Here is a 10,519-nt window from a genome sequence, read left to right as displayed (position 1 = left end):
TATTTTTTTATTGTTTTGAAAGAAGGCTCTTCTGTTCAGCATGGCTGCTTTATTTGATCACAAATTCAGTTATAGGGAAACATTGATCCCACTTTATATATGATAAATTAAACACAATATTTGCTCCGACAAAGATAGTAATTATTAAAATACCATCTATTTAGTGCAAATATATGCACACGCATGCATACATTCTGTAAATAAATACAATATTAGCCAGAAAATGAAATATATACAGTGCTTCCCACACATAGACTGTACTTGGGCGGGCCGCCCAGGTATATTAACGGCTGCCCAAGTATATTTAGTGACACTTTTGATCTTACTGTTATTAACATCCTTTACAGTTTTTTGGGTCCGCACAATAACCAAACATCCATAATCAAGTAAGTAGTGTAAAATCTTCTCTCGTTTACCCATTTGGTTCTGTGTGCACGAGACCTGTCAACCCTCCCACAGACAGTCTCTTGTGCTCTGCAGACACACAGAGAGGTGCCTTTTGGAACATAAGAACTTAGTCCAGCCCGGGTTCTAAATCTCCTAAAATATCCAGGATTTTGCTTTTGCTTTCTAAAGCTCTAATGCATTTTTGCATCACCTTTTTACTTAAGCCTACTTTCGCTTGGCTTTGCAACTGACAGCTCGCGCACAGTCACGAGAGCAAGAGAAATATTAAATAATAATTTTTTTTATCTAAACGACTCAGAAAATGTACTACTTTGTACTCGAAAAGGACAAAATGCATGTTCTAAACTTGACGCAACATATATGTACACCATTAGCAATGGTTAATCAACACATTTGCCTTATTTAAATAATATACAGGTTTTAATCTTGTAATTATGATAATTATTTGAGATATTTTTGAGATATTTAAGATATTTCATTCCTTTTTTCTGTCATTTATTTCTCATTTACTGATTACTTTATCAATTTGATGATGTTAATACAGTATATTACATGGGCTATTTTATATACATATCTAAAATGCTTTGGAATTCAAGTATGCACCTGTCAGTGGGTGCACATGGCTCCTGAATAGCATAACAGTAAGAGAAATTATGGATGTCTTTTTTTATTTTTTACTTTAACCCACTGAAAGGAAAAGAGTGTATAACAATAAAATGATTGTTAACAATTAAATTATGTTTTGTTTGTCAGATAAAGTTAACTATTTATGCGATTTGGTTAAATGTGATTCAATTCAGCTACCACCGCGAGTATATTTCAAACCTGTGGGAAGCACTGATATATATCAATCTTAAGGTATATCTATATACCTTAATTTATATACCTTAATTATGTGCATAATAACAAAAATCAGTCTGTTGGCACTGAAAGCCTAATGGGCAATATGCTGACATATAGCTAGGCTATGTCCTATTATTAGAAAGGCAAAAACACCAAAAATAAATCAAATTTTCAAAGAATAATAATCAGTCTAAAGCAGTGTTTTCCAACCCTATTCCTGGAGGCACACTGACAGTACATATTTTGTACGTCTCCCTTATCCGCCCCATTAACTTCAGGTTTTAGAGTCTCTTCTAATGTTCTGATGAGTTGATTCAGGTGTGTTTGATTAGGGAGAGGTGGAAAATGTGTACTATTGGTGTGCCTTCAGGAACAGGGTTGGGAAACACTGGTCTAAACAATGCATATCAATCTATCATTATTTATTACCAAAACATTTCGAGAGGAAATAAAATCTGCACATTTATGTCAATAATTATTATTGACCTGTCTTTATTTATCATCAAATTAGTTTAGTTTAATTATTACCAACATTAAAAAGCAATTATTTAATTATATATTCATTTATTTTTTTATTTATTTGTTTTTTTTATTCATTCATTCATTCATTCATTTCTTTCTTTCTTTCTTTCTTTCTTTCTTTCTTTCTTTCTTTCTTTCTTTCTTTCTTTCTTTCTTTCTGTCTTTCTTTCTTTCTTTCTTTCTTTCTTTCTTTCTTTCTTTCTTTCTTTCTTTCTTTCTGTGAAAATAGAGGAATTCAAACTTGTAAACCAGCTTCCGAATCAGGAATCCTAGAATGATGCATATTGAATCCAGTAGTTGCCCGCAATAAACTGTGCTTTAGAGGGGAATGTCCTGTTTCAAGTGGAGGGGAAATGCACTCAAACTGGCAGGAGCGCGCGCGTGTGTATGTGTGCATGTGTGTGCGTGTGTCCATCTGTCTGATTAAGTCTGTAGTCGTTTCTCTGGAGGGTTTGTGAAGCCCACCTCACTTGACTTTATCAGCTCACATTTTTGTCAAGATTCTGACAGCACTCTTCTCCAAATGAACCGAAAATCTCCCTCTCTTTTACGTCTCATTCTCCATCTGGCTCTTTTTTTTTAAAATGTGTTGTTTAATTCTCATCTTAACATATATACGAATATAATTTAGAAATTGCATGTATATTTTACTTGAAGCAGATCCCCAGTAGTAAAAGACACAAAATATTAAAGTCATTTTATGTATTGATATTTGAAATTGATATTTAATTAAGTCAATTGCATAGACACACACACACACACACACACACACACATATATATATATATATATATATATATATATATTTACTCTTCTTTTATATCTCCATCTCCATCTGAAAACACCTGCCAGATATCTCCATCTGTCTCTTTTTTGTGTGTGTGTTTACAAAAGCAAGAGGAAGAGCTTTATTATGTTTTTTTTTCCTCCCCTTCCAAATCCGACCCTCCTAATCTGTTATAAATCAATATCATAAACACTGGCAACAATATTCAGCGACTCCCACATTTAATCTGCTGGTAATCCGCCGATGCACCTGTTCGTGTGTGACGTGAAGCACAAACGAGATCGAACGTTCGTCATGTGCGGCGCTCGGGCTGTCAAGATGTTTTCTCTTAATGTCTTTCTCTTTTTTTCTGGGAGAAGCCCTGCTCTCAGAGCCTGGCCGCGCGCCAGCTCTTCCCTCGCACTGATGACATCATCAGCTGCCGGCAGGTCTGGATGTTCTGCCAGCATTCTGGAGCATTTATGATTGCTCGCAGATGTGTGTCCAGGAACATACTGTACCCAAATCCCAAAATTAATCAAACTTGACTGCTCTCCAAGCCACTGCTCTCCGAAATAGAGCGAGCGGCGGGGTGGAGGGAGGACGCTGGCGGAGTCCTAAATAAAACAAAAATGCAAGAAAGAAAACAGAAATGTCGGCTACGGGCCCTCGGAGGCAGACAGGAGAGGACGGAGCAGACGTCTGCGCTCCGCTCGAACTCTCTGCTACAGTACATGTGCTCACATGCCTGATCTGACACTTTCTGACAATACGGTGCACTGTCACTTAGTATGTGCTGTGTGTGTTCCAGATGAAAATGGATTTGGCATGAGAAGTAGCTGATCTGATGCCTATATTTTCCCACTTAAAAATGGGGATTTTGGCAAGTTCCGTCTCAGAGGACTAACATGTCTAACTGCATAGAATAAAGTATGAAATATACAAAATTGTATGTAATTTTTTGATGTTGTGTTTTGAATTCCTGTGAAATTTTTAATAATTATTCGATGTATTCACTGAAATCCCTTTACATTGTGACAGCCTGGTGAAATAAGGATTAAATAAATTGTTAAAGCTCACCATTTTTAAAGAGTATTTAATATTCATTCATTCATTTATTTTATTTTCGGCTCATTCCCTTTATTAATCTGGGGTCGCCACAGCGGAATGAACTGCCAATTTATCTAGCATATGGTTTACGCAGCGGATGCCCTTCCAGCTGAAACATCCATACAAACTCATTCACAAGCATACACTATGGACAATTTTTTAGCTTACCCAATTCACCTAGACCACATGTCTTTGGACTTGTCTGGGAAACCGGAGCACCTGGAGGAAACTCACACTAACATGGGGAGAACAAGCAAACTCCGCACAGAAACGCCAACTGACCAGGCCGAAACTTGAACCAGCGACCTTCATGCTATGAGGCGACAGCGCTACCCACTGCTCCACCGTGTTGTCCAATATTTAATATAATATTCCTTAATTTTGTGTCAACCTATTAAATAAGCTTTATTAAATAAACTTAATTTCCTCCATTTTTACACCCATATAAGTAATATGTTTTAAATAATACATTTTATCAAACACATAATAAAAATATTGTTAATATTTAAAAATAATAAAATGTAGCTAAATTTATTAAAATTGTGACACCCAGGTAAATACACTGATCTAATTTCCTTCGTTATTGTACTCAGGTATAATATTTAATCCTGTTACTGGACATGTTGGGTACTGTTACTGATATTTCTTTGTTACTGGCAGTTTCATTCACCCAAAATACAAATTTGAGTTCCTTAAATCTAGGCAATGTTTTCAACCTTGTTACTGGAGGTTTTATTAACAGAAACCATTTATTTTTCAAATATTTTCTTTTATTTTAATATTTTATATTCATTTATAAATAATTTTATTATTTCATTTTATGCAATATCTCTAATCCTATTACTAGATGTTTTATTGACAGAAAACACAATACTTAGTTTGTTAAGTTTATGATCTACTGTACGTGCAAATTTACTTGTAAAACAATCAATTCTGTTACTGGCAGTTTTATTTATTGAAAATATAATATTTAGTTGTAATATTTCTTAACATTTTGACAGCTATGTAAAGAAACTGACTTAATTTCCTTTGGATTTACACTTTTACACAAATATGCAACATTGTTACTGGTTGTGCTGTGTATGTTTTGTTTATGTATATATTTATTTAGTAAATTTTAGGTCAAGAAATTTCTATTATTGACTTAATTTTAGATTTTGGTAACAGGGTTGAAAAAAATTATATAAAATAAAAATTATATTATATTATATTATATTATATTATATTATATTATATTATATTATATTATATTATATTATATTATATTATATTGTATTGTATTGTATTATATTACAATAATTTATTGTATTGTATTGTATTATATTAATTATAAAATCAAAATTATATTATATTATTTATATTATATTATATTATATTATATTATATTAGATTTCTATATTAATTATTTATTATATTATATTATATTATAATATATTATATTATATTATATTATATTATATTATATATATTATTATTTATATTATTATTATATTATTAATTACATTAATTAATTAAATTAAATTAAATTAAATTAAATTAAATTAAATTAAATTAAATTAAATTATATTGTAGAACCATAGGAAGCTGACCATTTTATATAAAGAAAACATTTTATTAATATTTAATCATGGAATATGCATTCTGTTTCACTATCGGCCTCTATTGGGTAGATTTAACCACTCATACCTCATCGACCAGCGGATGTCAGCATACTAATAAATCACCTTTCTTCATACTTCGTCACAGAGATTGATAGAAGGCTGTTTATAGCAAGCATTAAACCCACCGTGCTGTGTTTATATATAGAGCTGCTTTAATATTATGACCTTTGTGCCTCCATTATTTAATGATTGTTTTCCATCACGACCTATTATATTGAACTAACTCGCGCAAATTACTGGATAAATAATGTGTTTTTGAGGTGATGTCCTAACAGTTGCAAATTATGCTCATTAACCTGAGTCTTTAATTTGCAAGTCAGTGAAAATGGGGAGAGGGGATGAAAAATAAATAATTATAATAAAAAAAAAAAACCTAATTCAGTCTTTATAGCACTTTAAAGCCCTGGATCTTCAGGCCCGTCATTGGATTTTTGCTGCTTTACATCCTGACGGTTGCCAAGTAGCAGAAGCCCTTGTTTTCTAATGCTCTAATTTGGTATTCAGCACGAGATTGAATCTTATTTTTGTATGCCAGACAAAGTGTTTTGATGGAGGGTGATTGCAGCCAGTCTGGAGGCTGTTTGGGCTGTTTTTCACGAGTAGTACAGTGCACAATGTGCCGTCTGAAACAGAACACAAGCCTATTGAACGTGGGATCTGCTTCGTGGTTTCTAAATGAAAACGTGTGCGGGAGAATCCTGCATCAAAACACCACAAATTAGACACGTGACGCTGCCTAGATAGTCTGCTGACTAGTTTCTGAGACTGTAGGGCTGTTGGGATCTGAAAGGTAGCCAGTTCCCTTCACTAATAAGACAATAATAAAGAGAAAACACTAGCGTTTTCGTTCATGCACATCGGAAATGTTCTCAGAGGCGGAATTTACGCTGGCGCTGATGAGTCACACCATCAAAGTAGTTTTTTGAGCGCGGTTTGTAATGATTCTGTAAATGAGTGCGTTTTTAAACTTTAAAGGGCTTTGGTCGTCGTCCAGAAGGAATGAGAAGAAAGTGTGTGTGGAAAGAGGCTAATTTTAGGTGCTAGCTGGCTGACTTGACGAAGCTTGTGGGTGCTTTAATGAGTCATAATGAAGCCATTTCAGGCCAGCTGAGTGAAAATAGATACTTGATGAGCCGAAGGTCATTATACAGTTGGATTTTATAGATTTTTTTTTATTATTATGGTAGTCTGAAGTGAAATAATACAGTCTTGCCAGCAGAAGCCATGCTTGGTGGATGTTGTGTCCAAGTCGTGTGTGGTGAACCGAAGATGGCGTCTTCTACTCTGTTTTGAGGTCTTGTCCCTCATGAATTGTTCAGAAAAAGCAACGTCAGCTGACCATTTCTCCTTGTTCGGTGTGTGTGGTTTATTGAAAGTGTTTCTGAAGTGATGGAAACATCCTGGCCTACTTCATAATGGGCCAGCAGCTCCACAGGTGGATCCAATACTATTAATAGATGGATTCCCTCAGGCAGACGATGGCCATCAGAGCAGTTATTTAGTCCAGTTATTAAGGATCGCTGGTTGCAACTGGGTTAAATGATTCTTTTCTTTCTTTCCTTGATTGTGTGTGTGTGTGTGTGTGTGCATGCATTCGTACACTTTGTATATGTATTTCCATCTGTGCAGGTGACTCATATGATTAATGATATCTTAATGGGGTGAATTTTTCATTGTCTATTTTTAGGACCATTAAGATCATTCTACATTGTGACATTATTTTCATGATAATTAAGCAGCCCGACCCCTTCTCGTTAGTGTAATGTGAAATATTCTTATTTGCATTAATGTAATGTGAAAGCAACAAAGATATACTAGGGAAATAGATTTATATGTACAGTAGCCACGTACGGCCACTGGTTTATTATAAACTTGTCCAAACAAGATGATTTTTGTTATTTAGAAAATAAAATGTAATGAGAATCATAACACTGCCTCTTTTAAATGGATTCAAGAATATAATACGCATTATAGCAATTATAAATAGAGAGGAAATTAAAGTATACATTATATACACAACTTGTACAGTAAGGCCTTGTAAAAATATACACTGTTGTTTTCAGCAATGCTTATTAAATTGATCTGAAGTTATTTTAAAGACTTTTATAATGTTACAACAAGTATATATTTATAGAATGAAATCTTTAATACTGTTGTGTATTTCTGTTGTGTAGAAAGTCTTTTAAAAGTATTTAAGTGTGTCTCATTTTCTAAGCTATTACAAATTTATATATATATATATATATATATATATATATATATATATATATATATATATATATATATTAGTCCCTTTATATTATATTACCTGGTACATGTTTTACTTAGCAGATGCCCTTCCAGCCGCAACCCATTTTCTGGGAAACATCCATACACACTCATACTCGTACACTACGGGCAATTTAGCCTTCCCAATTCACCTGTACCACATGTCTTCTGACTGTGGGGGAAACCGGAGCACCCGGAGGAAACCCACACCAATGTAGGGCGAACAACATGCAAACTCCACACAGAAACGCCAACTGAACCAGCTGAGGCTCGAACCAGTGACCTTATATTAATATATATATTAATTTATTTATTTATTATAGGTGGGCATAGATGATTTTTTTTTTAAATCTAGATTAAAAATGGCTCATTAGAATATGTGTGCTACCCAAATAATGACTAAAAGTAAGTCTTTGAGAATGAGTTCCTCAAATGATGACCTTAATCCGACTAAAGTCATAACTGAACTAAACAGAAATGGAATTAAGACGTGGACTATGCTTATATTAGTAGAATTATTGAAGTAAACACCGCAATCAAACTATTACCATCATGTAAGATTTTTCGCCATATTTTCCATCAAGATCCACACACACGGCTGTCAGTAAAGGACCGCACACACACACACATCACAAAGTTTTTTTTTTCTTTCCATTTGGCGTGCGTTATTAAATTCCATAACACTCTCACCAGTCCTTACTCTTTATTTGCATGTAATACCCTAGTTTGTCATGGGGACATGAATGAAATGTTCATGAGTTCAAGTGAAACTGCTGAAATGCAGTTAAAGTCACCCCAAATTACAGGGAACTCTTACATGAAAGCACTTCACGTAAACACCTTAATTATATTATTGTCTATTAAGGCAAATAACTTGATTACAGATGTCCATGTAAGCGTAGTCAGTAGTGTCTTCGAAGAAAGCGAAAGATCCAGAAGGGCATGCTGCTGATTTGATTCAGAAGGGCACTTTTTTGTCTGATGGCTGACCAGTTTAACTTTCATTCATAGTCATTCATTTTAAAAAGCACCCACTCCATTTTATTTGTATATGTTTTACTCGAAAGCATAAACTCTACAGGTGCCTGATAGTTAGATGTGGAGCTAACATTAATCAGATTCACTCTAGTGAACTGCATCCATGTTAGCACGTCACGTTCGATGTGGTTATTTCACCGTAGGAATACACACAGGTTTGAAGACTCGTTCTTGCCACTTACAGTGCAATTCGGCCAGGTATACATCCGCGCTAAAATACGAAGGTGAAAGTCATCATAGCTTGCGTAGAACAGACCCAGCTCTCAACCCAACTTTGACGCTTGATAAAAGTCTTGCGTTAACGCAGCACGTTAACACCAATAACGGCCTACCACTAATACATATGTATACACTCACCGGCCACTTTATTATGTACATCTGTCTAACTACTCGTTAATGGAAATTTTTAATCAACCAATCACATGGCAGCAACTCAATGCATTTAGGCATGTAAACATGGTCTATACAATCTGCTGCAGTTCAAACTGAGCATCAGAATGGGGAAGAAAGGTGATTAAAGTGACTTTGAACATGGCATGGTTGTTACTGCCAGACCAGCTGGTCTGAGTATTTCAGAAACTGCTGATCTACTGGGATTTTCTCACACAACCATCTCTAGGGTTTACAGAGAATGGTCAGAAAAAGTGAAAATATCCAGTAAGCGACAGTTCTGTGGACGCAAATGGCTTGTTGATGCCAGAGGTCAGATGAGAATGGCCAGATTGGTTTGAGCTGATAGAAAAACCACAGTAACTCAAATAACCACTTGTTACAACCAAGGTATGCAGAAGAGCATCTCTGAATGCACAACATATTGAACCTTGAGGCGGATGGGCTACAGCAGCAGAAGACCACACCAGGTGCCACTCCTGTCAGCTAAGAACATGAAACTGAGGCTACTGGTCTACAGGCTTGCCAGAATTGGACAATAGAAGATTGGAGAAACGTTGCTTGGTCTGATGAGTCTCAAATTCTGCTGCAACATTCGAATATAGGGTCAGAATTTGGCATCAACAATATGAAAGCATGGATCCATCCTGCCTTATGTCAACGGTTCAGGCTGGTGTTGGTGGTGTAATAGTGTGGGGGATATTTTCTTGGCACACTTTGGGCCCATTAGTTCCAAATGAGCATCTTGTATGTATTTATGTCAGAATATGGGTGACATCTGTTCCCATCAACATTCTGCATAACAATTATATTTATGTAAAAAATTTAACAACATATTCTGACCTGTACATATAAAATGTAAGTACAAAAATAACACTAAGTGATTATACTAACTTTATTATTTTTATTTTTAGTTCTGACAATATTTTTCCTGACAAATGGGTAAAAACTGAATATTGTCAAAGCTGATAGTTTTAAAAATGACAGTAACCTAGTATTTCAGTTTTTTTTGTGTATTTTGAGTATGTTATCAAATTATTCTCTGGGTCAAATCTTATTAGGCCATATACAGCCTGTAGACCATTATGATCCTGTGATCAGTTTCTTTTATTTGTCCCCGATTCTGGCTGTAAATCAAAAGGCGATCCAGTTTTCTGTGTTGCAGCCCCAAAGCTCCTTCTGTCCATCATTAGATCCTTTGAATCTAATCTAAAGACTTATTTTTGCTCTCAAGCATTCAATTATTATTTTTTAAATATTTTATTATTTAGATATTTTAAATTTTTATTGAATTATTTTATTGTAAAGCACTTTGGATCAACTATGTGCTCTATACAGTAAATATAGTTTACCTTGCATTGCCTTACCTGAAAGTGCCTTAAAACACTTGGGTGGTATACAAACCATAGTGACATTAAATGCCATTTTATTGGTCTTCTGTGAATAATTTTACTTAGAAAAATAATAATAATATTGAGCTAACATTACAAAAAAGTCAAACTGAATGACACCG

Source organism: Danio aesculapii, chromosome 15 (assembly GCF_903798145.1).
Source record: "Danio aesculapii chromosome 15, fDanAes4.1, whole genome shotgun sequence".
NCBI lineage: Eukaryota > Metazoa > Chordata > Actinopteri > Cypriniformes > Danionidae > Danio > Danio aesculapii.
The sequence above is the reverse complement of the archived record's forward strand: the minus strand, read 5'-3'. Positions refer to the sequence as shown.